Source organism: Pongo abelii, chromosome 1 (assembly GCF_028885655.2).
Source record: "Pongo abelii isolate AG06213 chromosome 1, NHGRI_mPonAbe1-v2.0_pri, whole genome shotgun sequence".
Lineage (NCBI taxonomy): Eukaryota > Metazoa > Chordata > Mammalia > Primates > Hominidae > Pongo > Pongo abelii.
In genome coordinates this window covers 196,843,314-196,863,277 of record NC_071985.2, presented here as the reverse complement: position 1 = coordinate 196,863,277, position 19,964 = coordinate 196,843,314, and the positions used below count along the sequence as shown (strand labels likewise).

Genomic DNA, 19,964 nt, shown 5'->3' with positions numbered 1-19,964 from the left:
TTGGAGTTCTTACTTTTTTCAGGTTATAGTTTTTCTGAGAATCTTATGAAAGCTATGGATGCTCTTCTTAGAAAAAAAAAACCTTCCCAAATGCATTTATAAGTGGCAAAATTCTGTATCCGTGTAGCCCTAGCTCTGGTCTGATATTTAGTGTTCAGATGTCCCAGATTCAAATACTTGAGAATCAGAGCAAGAAGAAATAATCTCTTAAGAGATCAGACTTCTGTCCACATCCAGGCATAGTCTATTCCCACTTACTGGACTCTGATTTGATTTGATTTTTTAGGTGACCCAGTCTTCCGTACTGTTGGAGCAAACAGGGCATCTCTTTTTGATCATGGTTTTGAGGTCCAGCTGCTCCTGCTGGCTAATCTAACTTCTGCTGAGGAGATCATCTTTGTCTGAGCAAAAGTCCTTTTTGACCAATATCCTGTAAAGCCCAAAAAAGTCAGTTCCAAACAGCCTATGCATAGGCTGGTCAGTCCTTTTGTATGGAGATGTTGGTGGCAGTTGCAACCCGGCTGGTGCTTGGGGCTGCAGTGGAAGATGAGTAATTATTTAGGGGCAGCTGGTGTCCACTAAAGTCAAACTGACAGACCACCTTCTTCATAGTTACGTTCCCCTGGACTTGCTATATCAGTTAGCTATTGCTATGTAACAAAATATACCAGAGCTTAAAAAATACACATTTATTATCGCTCATGAATTTATGGGTCAAGTGGATGGTTCTTCTGATCTGGGAGAGGCTTGGCTGGCTTTGGCTGGACATACTCATACCTCTACAGTCAACTGGCTGGTCTAGGATGACCCTGGCTGGGAGAACTGGCTCAAATAGGTGTTCTGTCCGTGTATCTCTCACGTCCCTCTAGCAGGCTTGTTTACAAGGCAGCATCAGGATTCTGAGAGAAAGAGAAAGAGGGAGGGAGGGAGCTGCGTGTGCAAGCCTGTTGAGGCCATAGCTTCAACAGGGGCACTGTCACTCCGGCTGCATTCTATTGATCAAAACAAGTTACGAAGTCAGCCGAGACTCAAGGGGTGAGAAAATAGACCCCAATTCCTGATGGAGGCAGCTGGAAAGTCAAATTGCAAAGGTTTTGGTACAGAGAAGAATGGAGGATTGGGGAACAACTATGCCTGCTTTGCAGGGAGAGTTGCTGGGGCCTCTGCCAAGTCCTCTTTGGATCCCTTAGCAGAGCCAAAGCTGAATCTTGGGCTGATTTCTGATCCTGCACACCTGAGACTTGGCTCCACATGGGCAGTGGGGCCCATTTTCTGGTCTCAAACCCTCATAAATCCCTCCTTTCCTTGGGTGATTGGAACATCTGACCCAAAAGGGCTTATCCACTGGCTTCTAGTGATCTGTGCCTTGCAGGATTTCTCCAAACAATGAGGTGGGCCACCACATTTCTCTACTGGGAATTTGAAATCTGGGCCCAGAGGTGATGGAAGAGTCAGTGGTGGGTGGAAACTGAGAGATCATGATGAGAGAGCAGAGAAGACTCTCAGAGAGAGATACAGAAGAGAGAGACCATGTAAGTACAGAAAGGAGACAAAGAGAGAAGTGGACTGGCCCCAGGTGCTTTCCTGTTTCCAGAAAACTTACCTGAACTTTGTTTTCTGTCCTTGAATTCAGTGAAAGCTCTGTTTCCTTATAATATGCCCCTCACTTTTGCTTGAGAAAGCCTGATGGGGGTTCTATTCTTTGCAACCGAACACTGTTGATTAAGGATCCCCTTTAGGGGAGAAGGCCAGAAAAGCTTCCATGGGGGACCCCAGCTTGTTGGAGTCCATCCCATACATCTCAGAGCATTTTCTCTCTTGGGTCTTGCTGACAGCCCAGGCTCAAAATAATTAGCTTTCGATGTCTAGCCTCTGCCCCAAATCAGAGAGACACTTGATATTTGCAAAAGAAAGTCATTGACATTCATTCCTGAATGTCCCTGAAGCTCCACCTTAGGGAGAGAGCCACATAGTTCACCCACCACAAAGATGATTTTCCCTAAACTAGGGGTGAATGTTCTGCCTTTTACTTTTATATAGGGCTGGTTGAGAAACAGACACCTGAAAAGAATTTCTACACTTTCTTTTACACTCTTGTTGAAAACATTGTCCTCTACATGAGATCCTATGTGATAAATTTAAGAATTCAGTGATAGGTAAAAGTAATGAAGAACATTTTATAAGAGAGAAGCCTCTGAAACTCAATCCTTTCTATTTTGTTTTTCATGGTTACGGGGAAGCTCACACCGAAATTTACCATTCAATCACTTGCTCACAGTTCCCAAACATGCCGATATTGATTTCATATATATATGCTACCATTGTTGCAACGAACGATCACAAACTTAATGGTTTAAAATAACACACATTTATTATTTTACAATTCTGGAGGTCAGAAGTCTAAAATTGATCTTAAGGGCTAAAATTAAGGGGTTAGCAGAGCTGCATTCCTTCTGGAGTCTCCTTGGGAAAAATCTATCTTGCCTTTTCTAGAAGCTACCTGCTTTCCTTGGCTCATGGTTCCTTCTCACGCCTTCCAAACCAACAGTATAGTATCCCTCAATCTCTTTCTATATCTGACTCTGATCCTCTTGCCTCCTTCTTTTAAGAGCAGTTATGATTATATTGAACCTACTGAGATATTCTGAGACTATTCTTTCTAAATAAAATCAACTTAATTCCATTTGCAAAGTCCCTTTTGCCATCTAAGGTAACCTAATAACAGGTTCTGGGGATTAAGATGTGGACACCATTGGGAGGGGCTATTATACAGCCTGCCACAATATACATCTCAGCTCCCCTGTCCCATTTATGGGACAATTCTGAGGTGTGTTCTACAGCCTCACAGAGGATCCCCGGCAGGATTGAATCCCAGTTGCTCACAGCATAACCCACTCATGAACATATCTTTATTGGTTCTCTTCCCTCCTTGTGTTCCTACTTCCTCACACACTCCTTGGGATCACATCTGATAAATTATTTGTACCCAAAGTGTTGTTTCAGAATCTGTTTTGGAGGAAACATGAACTGAAACAAGAACCATATTAGCCTAGATTTATCGGCATATTTTCCTTTCCTTCTTTCTCTGGAGTCCTCTGAATTTTCTATTTTTAATACTTATGTAAAAAAACAGCATAATATAGAAAAGAATATGAGCTTTGGAGCCAGAAAGACATGGATTCAAATACGAACTCAATTTCTTATGAATTGTGTCTTTTAAAGCACTACAAGTTTCTTAAGTATCTTCTGCATCATCCAAAACATTTTTTTTCCTTGACTAGTGTGGTATTAGAGTGCATTTCGTGTTGCTCTTTAAAACTAATAGATAATCCATGCATATACATTCTAGTGTGCAGAATATGTGCTTCACCAGAACATATATTTCATGATCTGCTGAGATACCAGAGGTTTCCCAGTGCATGGTGTTTAATGAGGACCTCTAGTTTTGCATTATTGAAGCCCATGTTTCCCATATACTTAAAATTATCAGAGTATCTGTTCACAGGTTTCTGATGCTTGTTGGGTAGCATGGGACCCCTGTTATATGCTAACTGGGGAAGGGTCTACGTTGCATGCTTCTCCTCACCTGACACTGCAGGCTGTGTCTGTGGTCCTGATGTGGACTCAAGCCCTACAGGAGCAGCTCTCTTCAGTGTGGGGTTCTCAAGATGATCCTTTGGAAATGCTAAGAAAATATTAAAATGGTGATTTATCTATTTAAAAAGACCCAAGTTCAGTTTTACTAGTATTTAATATGTGGATTGATATTGGTGTCCTGGTATACGTTGGGTAGTCATGGTACATGGAAGGGCCAAGTTGTGCTGAGGGAGGAGTGGCGTTTCACAGAGCAATAAGATTAATGGTGGTATCTACCTTCATATGCCACTCCTAGCCATAGAATTTCAGTTTACATGTGGCTGATTAAGGGATTCATGGATTATGAAATTTAGTTTGACCTTAAACAAAGTTTTAATTGCAGGATAATTTATATACAAAAAGGTATACAACTTTTAAGGGTACAAGTCAATAGATTTTCACAAAGTGAACACATCTCTTATAACCATATAATCCAGATTAGAAACAAAGTTTCCAGCACCCCTGAAGCCACTTCTATGACGTCTTCCCATCACTACCTACCCGTCGGTAACCCTTATCCTGATTTCTAGCACCATCTATGAGTTTTACATGTTTTTGAACTTTGGATAAATGAAATCATGTGTTTGAATGACTTTTTAAATTCAACATTACACTTGTGAGGCTCATCCAATCACATTGTTTTGTAGTTTGTTCATTCTCATTGTTGCATAACATTACACTGCATGCACACATCCATTCTCCTGTTAATGAGCACTTTTGGTGCATCCAGGTCCTGGATATTATAAATAGTGCCACTAAGAACATTCTTATGCCTGTCCTTCTATGAGAAAATTTAATTTTAACTAAAATAATCCTCACAAGATGGGAAGATGGCTTAAAAACTTCCTGCAAAGATATGAGTTGAAGATAATACTAATAAATGCAAGCCCATCAAACAGCCAGAAAATGGAAAGGATGATATTTCTACTCCAAATAGAAAGTTTTGGACGAATGATGATTATTTAATCATACCCAACAAGAAATTAGCAAAAAAAAGGAGGAAAAATTTAAGAAGACTTTGTTATGTACATGTGACCATTCATGATAAACCTTGAGAAATTAGCTAATGAGAATGTGAAATGTCTGCAGTTAGCACGTGTGGATGTCATTGGCTCTATGCACCAGATGTTTCTGATTCTTTTTTTAAAGATTGTTGTATTTTTTAAAAAATTTCAATAGGTTTTGGGGAACAGGTGGTGTTTGGTTACATGAATAAGTTCTTTAGTGGTGATTTCTGAGATTTTGGTGCACCCATCACCTGAGCAGTGTACACTGTATCCAATGTGTAGTCTTTTATCTCTTACCCTCCTTCCACTTTTCCCCCCTGAGTCCCCAAAGTCCACTGTATAATTCTTATGCCTTTGCATCCTCATAGCTTAGCTCCTATGTATAAGTGAGAACATACGATGTTTGGCTTTCCATTCCTGAGTTAGTTCTCTTAGAATAATGGTCTTGACATCCTGGCTAACACGGTGAAACCCTGTCTCTCTAAAAATACAAAAAATTAGCTGGGCGTGGTGGCAGGCGCCTGTAGTCCCAGCTACTCGGGAGGCTGAGGCGGGAGAATCGCTTGAACCAGGGAGGCAGAGGTTGCAGTGAGCCAAGATTGAGCCAGTGCACTCCAGTTTGAGTGATAGAGTGAGACTCTGTCTCAAAAAAAAAAAAAAAAAAAAAGAATAATGGTCTCAAACTTCATCCAGTTTGCTTGCTACGAATGTTATTATTTCCTTCCTTTTTATGGCTGAGTAGTATTCCATTATCTATATCTATATCTATCTCTATCTCCAGGGAATATATATACCATATTTTCTCTGATTCTTTTTGATTGATTGACTTCCTGGCCTGCTTGGAGTTAAGTGTGGCCATGTGACTTGTGTTGGTCATTGAAATATGAGAAGGAGTGACGGATGTCACTTCCAGGCAGAAGCATTAACAGCCAATGTGCTATTTATCATCTTCTCTTTTCCCTTTGCCACAAGGACTGGCAATGTTCTGGAAAGAAGCTCAGTCAGTCTGGGTCCCAGAGTGAGGCTGTGCTACAGCTGACCTGTGATGTGCACGTAGCATGCAACAAGCTTCTATTGTTTTAAGCCACAGTTAGCGGGGATATTTGTTATCATAGTAAAACCAAGTCTCTCCTAACTAATATAATAATATCCTTTAAAACGAAGCATCCAGAACACAAAGACAAACCTCTAACATTGTTTTCCAATGATATCTAAGGTTATGTGATGCTCCCGCTGGTTCTTTACATAAGTTCTGATACTTTGTGGCAAATGTTTAGATGCCTCTTTTGAGATTTTTTTTTAAACAGTGAAAGATAAAAAGCCACATATCATCAAGAAAATGCTTGTTCTTCCTGCCTCAGAAAAAAAAGGATGAAATAATCCACAGAACACAATCCATGGACAAACTAAAATGCATTCCCTTGTCAGCAAATGTAGTTGGAAGATGCGAAGTGAGTACTGCTAAACATGTGAAGAAACAAGTACTAGAACAAATTATGCAGTGTAGGAGATCTGCTCTACAATCAAATGAAGGTACTGATATTTCTAGCATGTCTCAGCTTATGGTATGCACTGGATTTGGGTTTCAATAATGAAATACACAAAGAATTACTTTTTTATGAGATGTACTGAAGAAGATATAGTTTTAATAACCAATGACTACTTAATGAAAACAGTTTTTTTAAATGAAAAACAATATAAATATAGCCACTGAGAGAGTGGGTGCTTAACTGAAATATAGGAAGTAGTCTGAATTAAAGTTATCCAGAGTACTCCAAATGTAAAATTCATCAAAAAACTAACTGTTGAAGCAAAGAAATTGAGGCCAGAAGTGTACAAAATAATGCAGGATGTTATTGATGAGATTATATTATCAAAATAAGATCTTTAATATATAGTAGAATCCTTACAGTATTTTATATTGAGGATATAGAGGTTTGATTATTTTTAATGAGATATAGAAGTTTGATGGTTATCTTGTGGCAAAATACTGAAATGTGGAATTTTAAGACGTTATACATTTTTCTTTTTCTTTTCTCTTTTTAAAATTATACTTTAAGTTTTAGGGTACATGTGCACAATGTGCAGGTTTGTTACATATGTTTACATGTGCCATGTTGGCGTGCTGCACCCTTTAACTCGCCATTTAACGTTAGGTATATCTCCTAATGCTATCCCTCCCCCCTCCCCCCACCCCACAACAGGCCTCGGTGTGTGATGTTCCCCTTCTTGTGTCCATGTGTTCTCATTGTTCAATTCCCACCTATGAGTGAGAACACGTGGTGTTTGGTTTTTTGTCTCTGCGATAGTTTGCTGAGAATGATGGTTTCCAGCTTCATCCATGTCCCTACAAAGGACATGAACTCATCATTTTTTATGGCTGCATAGTATTCCATGGTGTATATGTGTCACATTTTCTTAATCCAGTCTATCATTGTTGGACATTTGGCTTGGTTCCAAGTCTTTGTTATTGTGAATAGTGCCACAATAAAAATACGTGTGCATGTTTCTTTATAGCAGCATGATTTATAATCCTTTGGGTATATACCCAGTAATGGGATGGCTGGGTCAAGTGGTATTTCTAGTTCTAGATCCCTGAGGGATCGCCACACTGACTTCCACAATGGTTGAACTAGTTTACAGTCCCACCAACAGTGCAAAAGTGTTTCTCTTTCTCCACATCCTCTCCAGCACCTGTTGTTTCCTGACTTTTTAATGATCGCCATTCAAACTGGTGTGAGATGGTATCTCATTGTGGTTTTGATTTGCATTTCTCTGATGGCCAGTGATGATGAGCATTTTTTCATGTGTCTTTTGGCTGCATACATGTCTTCTTTTGAGAAGTGTCTGTTCATATCCTTTGCCCACTTGTTGATGGGGTTGTTTGTTTTTTTCATGTAAATGTGTTTGAGTTCTTTATAGATTCTGGATATTAGCCCTTTGTCAGATGAGTAGATTGCAAAAATTTTCTCCCATTCTGTAGGTTGCCTGTTTTCTTTTCTTCTTCTTTTTTTTTTTTTGACGGAGTCTTGCTCTGTCACCCAGGCTGGAGTGCAGTGGGGCAATCTCTGCTCACTGCAAGCTCTGTGCCTCCCGGGTTCATGCCATTCTCCTGCCTCAGCCTCCCGAGTAGCTAGGACTACAGGCGCCTGCCACCATGCCCGGATAATTTTTTGTATTTTTAGTAGAGACGGGGTTTCACTGTGTTAGCCAGGATGATCTCGATCTCTTGACCTCATGATCCACCCGCCTCGGCCTTCCAAAGTGCTGGGATTACAGGCGTGAGCCACCGCGCCCGGCCATACATTTTTCTTTTACAAAAAAAGAAGTGTTTTAAACTTGCTGACCATTTAAATAAATGGCTGTCAAAAGTATGCTATACAACCAAACATTAAATAAATAAATATATATATATATATTTTTTTGAGATGTAGTCTCCCGCTGTTGCCCAGGCTGGAGTGCAGTGGCGTATCTCGGCTCACTGCAACCTCTGCCTCCTGGGTTCAAGTGATTCTCCTGCCTCAGCCTCCTGAGTAGCTGGGATTACAGGCATGCGCCATGACTCCCGGCTAATTTTTGTATTTTTAGTGCAGACGGAGCTTCACTAGTTGGCCAGGTTGGTCTCAAACTCCTGGGCTTAAGTAATCCTCCTGCCTCGACCTCCCAAAGTGCTGGGATTTACAGGTGGGAGCCACCACACCCGGCCCAAACATTTTTTAAGTGAATTTTTAAATTTTGAAATGATTTTATATTACACAAGAGTTGAAGAGATAGTACAGAGAGTAATTGTATGCTCTGTGCCCAGTTTCCCATAATGGAACTTCTTACATAACCACGATACATTTGTGAAAACTAAGAATTAACACTGTACATTGCTATTAACAAAGCTCCAGACCCTGAATTTTACCAGATTTGCCACGAATGCCCTTTTTCTGTTCCAGGATCCAATTCAGGATACCACATTGCATTTAGGTGACAGAGATCTTGAAAGAGAGAAAAAAAAAGCACACACATTTTCTCTGTCTCTCCATGGTACATTTGACATGTGAATAATGACTGAAAGGGAAATTACTTTCTGAAAGTAACTAGTGCTATGGAGAGAGCATTTTTTTTTTAAAACAAACATTTGGAAATGTCATTGTTTGGTGATTTTTGTGATAGAAAATGTTGTACATATATCACCCATAACAACTCCTATATATGAAAACTTTAGAAACTTGGAAACAATATTTTAACCTGTTTAAAAAAATCTTCCAAAGTGTTTCAGAACTGATTTGCTAAAAATATAAAAATGTAACACCTTTTGATTAGTTTGCAAGAACCACTGATCGACATCAGGGAAGATGGAAATTTGCTTGCTGAATTTCAACAAAAACTTTGCATAGTTGGTGGATGAGAATGAAAAATAACTATGAGTATTTAGTAAGCACAGCCAGCATTGTTGTTTTTCCATTTAGAACAATGCATCTTTGCAAGTAATCTTCCTCCCTGACACCTCCAGTAATTAAAACCAAGTATCAAAATAATCTGAATTAAGAACCAGGCCTTTGACTTGCTGTATCACACAGCTTTGCTTTTTAAAAATGAAACATTTTCAATCACATGGTTCCCATGTAATCTTTTTAAAATTTTTATTATTTTATTTATTTATTTTGAGATGGAGTTTTTCTCTTGTCGGCCACGCTGGAGTGCAATGGTGCAATCTCGGCTAAATGCAACCTCAGCCTCCCGGGCTCAAGCAACTCTCCTGCCTCTGCCTCCCGAGTAGCTGAGGTTACAGGCACCCACCACCATGCCCAGGAATTTTTGTATTTTTAGTAGAAGTGGGGTTTCCCCATGTTGGCCAGGGTGATGTCGAACTCCTGACCTCAGGTGATCCACCCACCTCGGCCTCCCAAAGTACTGAGATTATAGGCGTGAGTCACCGTGCCTGATCTTCATTTAATCTTTTAGTGAGAACAAAAATGCTTTGAACCATTAATATTAATAACTATGTACAATAAAATGATTTAAAATATTTTATCTTTATCTTATCAATTTAAATCTAATTTTAATCATGTTTTACAATACATGTAAAACATTAGTGCAGTGATACAGAAATATACTTTATAAATAAACATGTCAAATGCAAGCATGTACCCATTTTAAAAGAACTGGCAGGGGTGGCTGGAAAAAACTGTTTGGGATGTGGATACCTGTGGAGCTGGTGCCTGGTAGATGCTGAGGAGGGGAGAGCTCTGTGGACGCTTGGAGAGCTGCCTGGGGCAGGGCGGGTCAGAGCCACCAGGCTTCCATGGTATTAGTTAGACATCAAGGCTCAGTGCCAGGGAGACAGGCAGGACTGTCACAAAAGCAGAGGTCCAATCCCATTCCAGGTGTTGGGGAAGGAGAGGAGTCTAGAATTCAACTGGCAACTTTAGTGTCCAAAGACATACTCTGAGCACTCATGTGCCCACTAAGTTGCAGCCCTCCCCAGTGCCTACCTCTCATAACTGGTCTGGTCCGGGGTTCCCTGTGGACTTTGGTGCCAACACCCAGTGTCTTCTCTGAGTCCTGGCACTTCAGGTTGTTGCCTCTATGTTGTCTCTGCCCAGGCCAGGCAAGCTCCTCTCTGCCCAGCATCCCCTCTCACATGGCCCTTCTCATTGTCTGCTGGGGGTTCTATCATGGGAGCTCACATCCTGCTTCTCTTTGCCTGGCAGACCCCCACTGTGTGGGTTGAATGGTGGTCTCTAAAAAGAAATGTCCACATCCTGCCCCCCAGAACTTGTGAACGTGACCTTATTTGGAAAACGTCTTTTTATATGTCATTAAGTTACAGATCTTAAGATGAGATTGATCATATTGGATTGCCCTGGACAGACTCAAAATCTGATCAATGTCTTTATAAGAGACAGAAGAAGACACAGACATACAGAGGAGGGGAGAAGGCCACATGAAGACGAAGGTGGAGATTGGGGTGATGCAATCATAAAGAAGGTCAACAGCCACCAGGGGCTGGGAGAGGCCTCTCATCTCCTAGAGCTTTCGGAGGGAGCACAGTCCTGCTGACACCTTGACTTCAGATTTCTGGTCTCCAGAGTGGTAACAGACTAAATATCTCTTTTAAGCCACCCAGTTTGGGGCAGTTTATTAAGACAGCCCCAGGAAATTAAAGTACACACTAACATTTTTAGCCCCAGCTTGGACCACTGGGAAGCCACCTCTGGCCTCTCTAGTCTGGGGTATAGCCACTCCTCTGGGCTTCTCCCTGGCAGGTGAAGAAGGTATAAGTTCTTCTGTTAGAACGTATTCGTATGTGTTAGAAATACATCTATCTATCTGATTCTCTTGATAGATAAGCTATCCTGAGCTAACCCTGAGCTAACCCAAAAAACTCTGCAGACTCTCTGATTCCCCAAAGCTCCCAGGAGCACAACGCTGTCCCAGATGAGTGAGTTTCACTGGAGGTTTGAGGATAATGAGAGTGGTTACACAGGCCAGCACATGACTTAAAATCAAACCCACACTCTTGAGCCTCAGCCATTCCTGGTAATGTTCATTGGCCATGTCTCATCTTCAAGCCTATCAGTTTCCACAATGTTGCTCAGACTCCTGGTCTCTCAAAGCCCTTCTTGCATCTCTTCTCCTGTATCTCGGGGAGACTCTCATCATCTTGGATGTCTTCAGCTGAGTTCACCAAGAAGGAGACCTGAGGTAAGGATATGAGTGCAAGTCATTTTTTTGGAGGTGCTCCCAGGAAGCATGAGTAAAGGAATGGGGAAGACAGAAGGGAAGGGGAGGGAAAGGAAAGGAAGAGAAAAGGGGAGGAGAGGGGAAGGGAGGGAAGAGAAAGGGAAAAGGAAGGAGAAAAAGGGGCGGGGAAGGGAGGGGAGGGGAGGACAGGGAGGAGGGGAGGGGAGGGGAGGGCAGGAGCCCCGACAAGCCCTGAAGAGACTTATGTTTCTTCATAAAGGAAGGGATATGGGAAGGGGTATGGGAAGGGGAAAGGATATGGGAAGGGAAAGGAGTATGGGAAGGGATATGGGAAGGGGTATGGGAAGGGGAAGGAGAAGGGATATGGGAAGGGGAAGGGGAAGGGGTTAGGGAAGGGGTATGGGAGGGGGAAGGGGTGTGGAAAGGGAAAGGGGGAAGGGGTGTGGGAAATATGGGAAGGGATATGGGAAGGGGTGTGGGAAGGGGAAGGGGAAGGGGTATGGGAAGGGGAAAGGATGTGGGAAGGGGAAGGGGTGTGGGAAGGGGAAGGGGTATGGGAAGGGGTATGGGAAGGGGAAGGGATATGGGAAGGGGAAGGGGTGTGGGAAGTGGAAAGGGATATGGGAAAGGGAAGGGGCATGGGAAGGGGAAAGGATATGGGAAGGGGAAGGGGAAGGAGTATGGGAAGGAGAAGTGGAAGGAGTATGGGAAGGGGAAGGGGTGTGGGAAGGGGAAAGGGTATGGGAAGGGGAAAGGGTATGGGAAGGGGAAGGGGTATGGGAAGGGGAAGGGACGTGGGAAGGGGAAGGGGTGTGGGAAGGGGGAGGGGTGTGGGAAGGAGGAGGGGTGTGGGAAGGGGAAGGGGAAGGGGTATGGGAAGGGGAAAGGATGTGGGAAGGGGAAGGGGTATGGGAAGGGGAAGGGGTGTGGGAAGGGAAAGGGGTATGGGAAGGGGAAGGGGTGTGGGAAGGGAAAGGGGTGTGGGAAGGGGAAGGGATGTGGGAAGGGGAAAGGGTGTGGGAAGTGGAAAGGGATATGGGAAGGGGAAGGGGAAGGAGTATGGGAAGGGGAAAGGACATGGGAAGGGGAAGGGGAAGGGGTGTGGGAAGGGGAAGGGGAAGGGGCATGGGAACGGGAAAGGATATGGGAAGGGGAAGGAGTATAGGAAAGGGAAGGAGTGTGGGAAGGGGAAGGGATGTGGGAAGGGGAGACAGTATGGGAAGGGAAAGGGGAAGGGGAAGGAGTATGGGAAGGGGAAGGGAAATGGGAAGGGGAAGGAGTAGGGGAAGGGAAAGGGGCATGGGGAAGGGAAGGGGTGTGGGAAGGGGAAGAGGTGTGGGAAGGGGAAGAGGCGTGTGAAGAGGAAGGGGTATGGGAAGGGGAAGGGGCGTGGGAAGGGGAAGGGGTGTGGGAAGGGGAAGAGGTGTGTGAAGGGGAAGGGGTATGGGAAAGGGAAGGGGTGTGGGAAGGGGAAGGGGTGTGGGAAGGGGAAGGGATGTGGGAAGGGAAAGGGGTATGGGAAGGGGAAGGGGAAGGAGTATGGGAAGGGGAAGGAGTATGGGAAGGGGAAAGGGTATGGGAAGGGGAAGGGGTGTGGGAAGGGGAAGGGATATGGGAAGGGGAAGGGGTATGGAAAGGGTAAGGGGAAGGAGTATGGGAAGGGGAAGGGGAAGGGATATGGGAAGGGGAAGGGGTATGGGAAGGGGAAAGGGTATGGGAAGGGGAAGGGGTGTGGGAATGGGAAGGGATATGGGAAGGGGAAGGGGTATGGGAAGGGGAAGGGGTGTGGGAAGGGGAAGGGGTGTGGGAATGGGAAGGGATATGGGAAGGGGAAGGGGTATGGGAAGGGGAAGGGGTATGGAAAGGGGAAGGGGAAGGAGAAGGGGAAGGGGAAGTGAGCCAATACAGAGTGCTGATGAGCCATCACTGTGGGCAACAGGGTCTCCATTTCACTGGGACCTATGTGAGATGGTGTGGAACACACCTCAGAGTTGGCCCACCTGAGGGTCAAAGAAACTGTTTAGCCTCCAACTTCCGTCTGCTATTGGCTGAAGGCTGCTCCCAGTGGCAGTGACTCCCTGGCAGGTCCAACCTGCATCTCAGGCAGGCCCTGAGAAAGCTCTCATTTGGAGGGGTTCAGAACCTCGCAGAGGCTGAGTGTGGAGGGCAGGGGCACAAGGGCACCAGCAGCATCTGTTCCAGTGGAGCAGGCAGGGTTGCTATCTTGCCAAGCCTGCTGAGTCCATGCTCTTGGAGGAGGGGAGGCAATTTTCCCTCTAAAAACAGCCATCAAGGCATGTTGCTAAACAAAGAACAATCCAACCTGGAGAAAAATTATGCCTCTTTCCCAAAAGACAAAGGGTCTGTACACAGTTGTGGTTTGAAAAAAAGCAGTTGCTTCTGTATACCATGAGGTAGATACTATTATTACTCCCACTTTATAAATTAGGTAACTGAGGCCAAGGGAGGCAGAGAGGGAGTAACAAAAGCCAAGATTCAAACTCTGGTCTTCCTAATGGAATAACCACACACTCCCAACTGCTCCGTGGGGCCTGGGAGTAGGGCTTGGGTTAAGTGTACGAATGCACAAAGCTTTGCCATTTATAATCACCTCCTTCTCCCCCATCCTGTGTGCAGGGGGAATGGGGCTGCTCTTGTTGTGGCCATTTTACTGAAGAGTAACTAGAGGCATGGATAGTTTTAAGTCATGTGTCCAAGTTCCCATAGACTTGAACCAAGTCTGTCTGACAACAAGTTGTTGAAACTGCCCCCTTTAACATCCTTGAAACACAAGGTTCCAAGTGCTGATGGCTCCAGGCAAATCCATTCCCACCATCAAAGTCTGCAGCTGAACCATAAGGGGAATCAGAGAGAGGCGTGATCTTCAGAGACAACAGGCAGGGTGCCATCCTAAGTGTCTCCACCATCACCACCCTCATTCCCATCATCCACGAGTGGCAGGCACTGCCTAGCCTTATGTTGTTGAGTACTCACTAGATTCACAGTAGGAAATAGGATCTGAAGAAGAGATGGCCATGAGCCAAGAGGAAGGGCTTAGAGAAGTGAAGAGCACAAGCTGCCTAGGTTTGAATCCCAGCTCTGCCATCTGCCAGCTGTGTGAGCTTGGGCAAAGTACTTAAATACTCAATGCCTCAGTTTCCCCATCTATAAAACAGAGATAATGCTGTCTATCTCAAGGGTTGCCGGAAGACTAATGTATAGAGAGAAGCTAGAATGTAGGTTGTGCCATGGAAATATTAGCAATTATTAAGTTGGTATTCAACTTTTGGGAATCGTGGGGGCTAAGCAGAGAATCTGAGGTAGAAGACAGGTCATATGGAGTTAACTTGAGAGTAAGGTTGAGGGGAGAATGGTTGGGACCCCCCCAGGCACACGGTTAAGAGCAGTATAACTAACACAGAGCTCATGCCTAGTGGGACAGGCCTCCTTAAGCCCTCCCTCCCCAAGTTCACCCCTGGATTGAGAACTGAACATGGATGTCCTGTGGGTGACCAGCCTCTGTAGGTAGAAGTGTAAGCGTAGCCAAGAGTCTGGCCTTTGGAATCTGATAGAGCCAGATTTGACTCCCAGTTCTACTGCAAATTATTTTGCCGTTACACCTGTGAAACAAGACTGGCAAGGCTTCCTTTGAGGGTTGACGAGTAGGTGGCTCTGGTGACCACTCTCCCCTTGAAGTCCTCTCTGACCGCTCCCTTTCAGACTCCAGCATGACCTCCTCTTCATGCCCCGCCTCTCAATACCGGCATCCCTGATGGCGCTGTCCTGGGCCCTCCCCCCTGCTCGGTCTCCTATCATCCCTCTGAAACCGTGTCCACACCACGTCCGCACTACAGCTTCAATTACCAACTGCAGCACAGGCCCTTCCAAGTCCACCTCCCCTGCACAGACTTCCATCTTGAGCTCCAGATCCTCTTTCCAACTGTCCACTGGACATCTCCGTCTCCCAAGCAAACTCAACATATTCAAAATCAACTCATCATCTTTTTTCCAACCTGCTCCTCCCATCTCAGTAAACACCATCACCTTCCGCTGAGCCACCAGGGCTAAAACTTGCACCCCATCTTCCACCACTTCCTCTCCCATGGCCAAAAAACTCTCTCCAATCCATCCACCACCCTAGACCAGGCCACGGTCATCTCTTGCCTCCATCTGCATCCATCCTTCATCCTGCGGCCAGAGGGATCTTCCCAAAGCACAAATGTGAACATCTCCCTGCCCACACCCTTTCATGACTCACCAGTGTCCTCAGGATCAAGGCCAAGCTTCTGAGGCTGGAGTATGTGATTTTCACCACCTAGGTTCTGCCTCTCTTGCTGGCCTTATCTCTTACCTCCCGCTACAGATATACCCTGAAGCTAGGATTTCAGCTTGGCTGCTCCTAGGATATGCCTACCCTAGCACCCTTCCAGGTAGGGCCGGATCTGAGTCATCCCTGCAACTTCCATGGCCAGCAGGGAGAATGAATAGCATGCACGGTGTCTTTCCAGGTGAGAGGGTTTATGAAGACTGGGAGGCTTGGAGGTGGTGACTGGTGGGGCAGGTGTGGGTTCTGAGGGACGTAGTCCTGGCACTTTGTCTTGAAGGAGGGAGTGCTGGCGCAGGAAGGACAGGTGCTGTCAGCAAGAATGCCACCTCCCTCTTGTAACCTTTACCAAAGACATTTTCTCTGAATGTCAGGTTCATTAGACACAGGATGGGGAGTGGAGGAATTGCTCTAAGACTGAATGAGAGACAGGATAGACAGATAGACGTTACCTACAGGACAGACAGAGAGATGTTACCTGGATTGTGACAAACCAGCCTATAGAGTGAGGAGACACCGTCTCTACAGGCACGTGCTCCCTCCAATTCGAGGGATAGAGCCATGCTCATTCTCCTCAGACTGAAGGTCTCTGGGTCAGGGCCAGGCCATGTCTCTCCTTCAGAGTGGAGTTCCCACCACCTCCCCTCACCTCCATATTGTTCTCTGCCCTGGGGTCCCAGGGAAAACAGTATCATATGGCCTCAGTCCATAGTGCTCACCAAATGGCCCATTAAAATGTGGTGTCCTGATTCTCAGGAGGGGCAGCTACACTTACTCCATCACCCTGCCCCTCCCTGGGACATTCAGAATAGGTCCCTGGACTTGAAGCATCTTTTCCTGCCCAACCCTATTTCTCTAGCCCAGTCCGTCATCTGAGGATCTGTGTGTCTGACTCAGAAACCCACTCTAGGTCTGCCTCATGTTAGACATTAGAGAAATATATCAGATATTTGCCCCACCCTCAAGGAGCTCTAAGTCTCATGAGGAAGACATGCAGATATACAAATATTACCAAGTGGTGGGCTCGGTGTCATGAAAAAAACAGGTCCGAGGTAGAGACATGCTGTGGAAGAGAGTCCCTGTAGGTGGAGAGTCATGAAGGGCTTCCTGTGACAAAGTAACATCTGAGGTGGGCTTTGAAGGATGAATAGGAGTTTCTCACTTTGTGTGTTCTTTCTAGGAGACTTGGTTTCTGAAAACAAAATAGCCTGCTTCTGTGAGCTGTGAGCTCTCTGAAGAGCACAAGGTGACTCTGAGTCCTTGTCCTTCAGGCCACTTTTATTGCTGTGCAGCATGGTCAGGGCACTGAAGAGCAAGAAGCCCTCAGATCTCGCTCCTGCTTTCTGCCTCCCGGTTCTCCTCCGCAGCCCTCAGCATAATTGATGGTGCAGTGATGCATGCTGGGCACCTTCTGCTCCCAGACTAGCAGCTCTCTCCCGGTCTGCTGCCCCGGAGCTCCCAGGAAATGGGCTCCCATGCCATCGGCTAGGGTTTCATGTGTCAGTGCCAGGCACATGTTGGGTTGGGGGGAGTCAGGGACAAGACTCAGAATAGCAGGCTTCTCCTGTCTAGGAGCTTCCAGGCTTCATGCACACATACACGTGCCACCCTCAGAACCGCATCCCCCATCCACCCCGTCTCCACCTCCCTGAAGACCTTGGTCCCCTCCTGGGGATAACTGACCCTGACCCCACAGTTCTTCCTGGCAGCTCTGCCTCCTCTTCCTCTTCCTGCCCTCTGAGAGGCTCCTCTGCCTTCCTGGAAGCCGCCATCGCCCATCCTGAATGCGGAGCAGCTCCACTCCGTGCCTGGCTCGGCACCCTCACAGCTCCTCAGCTGCCAACTCCATCTTCACGCCTCCCAGAGGATCAGCTGTCAGCTGGTGCTGGAGATGGGGGAGACAGAGACAGGGAGAGATGCAGTGCAAGGAAGGGAGAGACGGAGAGAGGAGAGACAAAAGGAGGAAGGCAGAGACAGGGGCTGGGAAAGAAGGGCAAGAGAGAGAGTCAGAGGCCCCGTGAAGGGGAAGTGGAGAGGATAAGACAGGTGAGGGGGAGACACAGAGAAAGGGGAAGGCTGGAACAGAAGAAGGCTGCAACCCTGAAGGCGACTCATCTGCTGAAGTCCATTCCTGCCATTAGAAGTGACTGAGACACAAAAAACGTGGGTTTTTACACTCTATGCAGAGAAGACAGGGAAGACATGGCCTGCAGTGCACCAGAGGAGGGGCTGGTTTCCAGGGAGGTGGGGGAGCGGGAAGAGCACTTACAGCTTAGCACACAAGCAGCACAAATACACTCGCATGCACGCACACAGTGAGAGAGGTATACATATACATACGCATGCGCACACACATAGAAAGATATACACACAGGCACACACACGCATGCAAACGTAGACACACACACAGAAAACCAGAGATACACATGCACACAAGCAAACAGACACACATGCATACAGCACAGACACATACATACACACATGCAAACACAGACACACATCAACACAGATACACGGGCTCTTCAGGGGCTGAGTGGCTCGATGGCCCCACTGTAGGGAGGCTCAAAGCTGTCTGTGGTCTGGAATGAGGGTTCTCTTCTCCTACACAGAAGTCACAGAGGCCAGATCAACCAAGCTTCCCACCTCCGCTTTAGAGGGTGTGTCCACGCAGGATGCAGGGTATCCCCAGCCAAACAGTTTCACACTGATCCGAGTCCAAGGCACCATCATGGTGGAGCTGTCCCCAAGCCCTTTTGTGCAGAGGATAAGGAAGCACAGATAGTGAAGGGACCTGCCCAGGATCCCTCAGCCCAGCTGCACGGGGCTGGCCCTGGAGCCTGGGGCACCTGATCCTTGCCCCCATCTGGCTCTGCGACTTCAGGGATTGCAGTGGGAACTGGACAGGCTGTGGGCACAGGAGGTCTCCTGCTACTCACACCCCCCTCCCAGGAGAAACTTCTTTTCCAACCCCCAGCACAGGTCCCAGCCAAGTGGAGCCCGGACCCACTGCACCCTGAGAAGAGTGCAGCCTGGCCCTCTCTCGGCCTGTCTCAGGCCAGGTGCTCTCTAGGCTGGGTGAGGCTGTCACTGCCAGCAAGGCAGGTGAGTGGGAGGCACACCCGGTCACTCAGTCTTGTCCCCTACCAGCCTGGATGAATTCTGCTCTTGGACCAGCTTTACGGTGGGTTATGAGACACTGGAAAGAGGGGACCCTCTACTGCTAGAGATGGTACAGAAGGGAAGAGGGGGCTTCAAGGTGGGAGAGAATCCCGCTGGAGGCAGGAAGATGAACAGGGTGGACCACGGAAAAACTGCACCAGAAGCCAGCCCAGAAGACTTAGAAATGCAACCTAACAAGGTCTTTCTGATGTTACCTGTGGAAGGCCCCATGCTGGGAGCTGGGGGGAGAGATACTGATGATAATGGGCACCCATTACTGACCACCCACTGACCCAGGCATGTATGTCATAACTCTTTTGACCATCACAATGCCTTGTGTACTGTTATTAACCCATTTTACAGGAGAGAAAACAGCCTCAGAGAGGTGAAGAGCCAAGCCTGAAATTCCAACCTGAGCAGCATCAAAGTCCACCTTTTTTCTTCCACACTTTTCTGTCTCCCTGTGTGCACAGAGAGACAAACACAGAAGGAACAGATTAGAGCAGGAATTGCCCTTAAGCAGAGATTACATGTTTGTTGGGAAAAGATTTTTCATAAACTCATGTAGATGTAAGTTTAGCCTCCGTGCCTGAAGCTAAGGTTACAGAAGAAGCCAAAGAGTGCAGTAGATTGTAGAATGCCAGGCTCGGAGACCACACTGCCTGGACTGAACCCTGTATCTGCTGCTTCCTGGCTGTGTGGCCTCTTCCCTGGTCCCCAAAATGGGGATAGCAAAAGCTCATACTTGCTGATGTCTCATGAGGTTTAAACACAGTGATTCTATAAAGTACCTAGAACAGCTCCTGGCCCATAACAAGTGCTTGATAAATGGTAGCTACTGGTGTGGCTCGGGGAGACGTTCCTCTGCTTAGCGGAGGGAGGAGGGGGACAGATGGGGAAGGGTTGGAAAGCAGGAGGGGAAACAATGGGGGAAGGAGCAGTGAGAGAGCACTGTGCACTGAGGGACCCCCCCCCACGACACCCCACTCCCACCACCACTCAAGTGTGGGCACATCCTGAATGCTTGGTGAGACCGGATTTGTTGTAAAAACCAATGAAGTAGCAGCTGAATTCTTAACCCAGGTGGACTCAGAGTAAAGGGATGCGAACCAGAGACCTCAAGTCTCCCAGATCTCATAGCA

General features: G+C 46.4%; 1 long non-coding RNA gene across 1 annotated transcript; it reads right to left on the bottom strand.

Annotated features, from left to right (window-relative positions):
• Positions 1-661: 661 nt before the first annotated feature.
• LOC129059259 (uncharacterized) lies at positions 662-19,107 on the bottom strand. The gene is made up of 7 exons (XR_008525037.2): positions 19,038-19,107; positions 17,347-17,548; positions 10,127-11,334; positions 9,839-10,039; positions 8,551-8,626; positions 3,587-3,685; positions 662-899 (listed from the first exon to the last, which is right to left on the bottom strand). It is a non-coding gene; the product is annotated as an uncharacterized LOC129059259 (long non-coding RNA).
• Between the last annotated feature and the right edge of the window lie 857 nt (positions 19,108-19,964).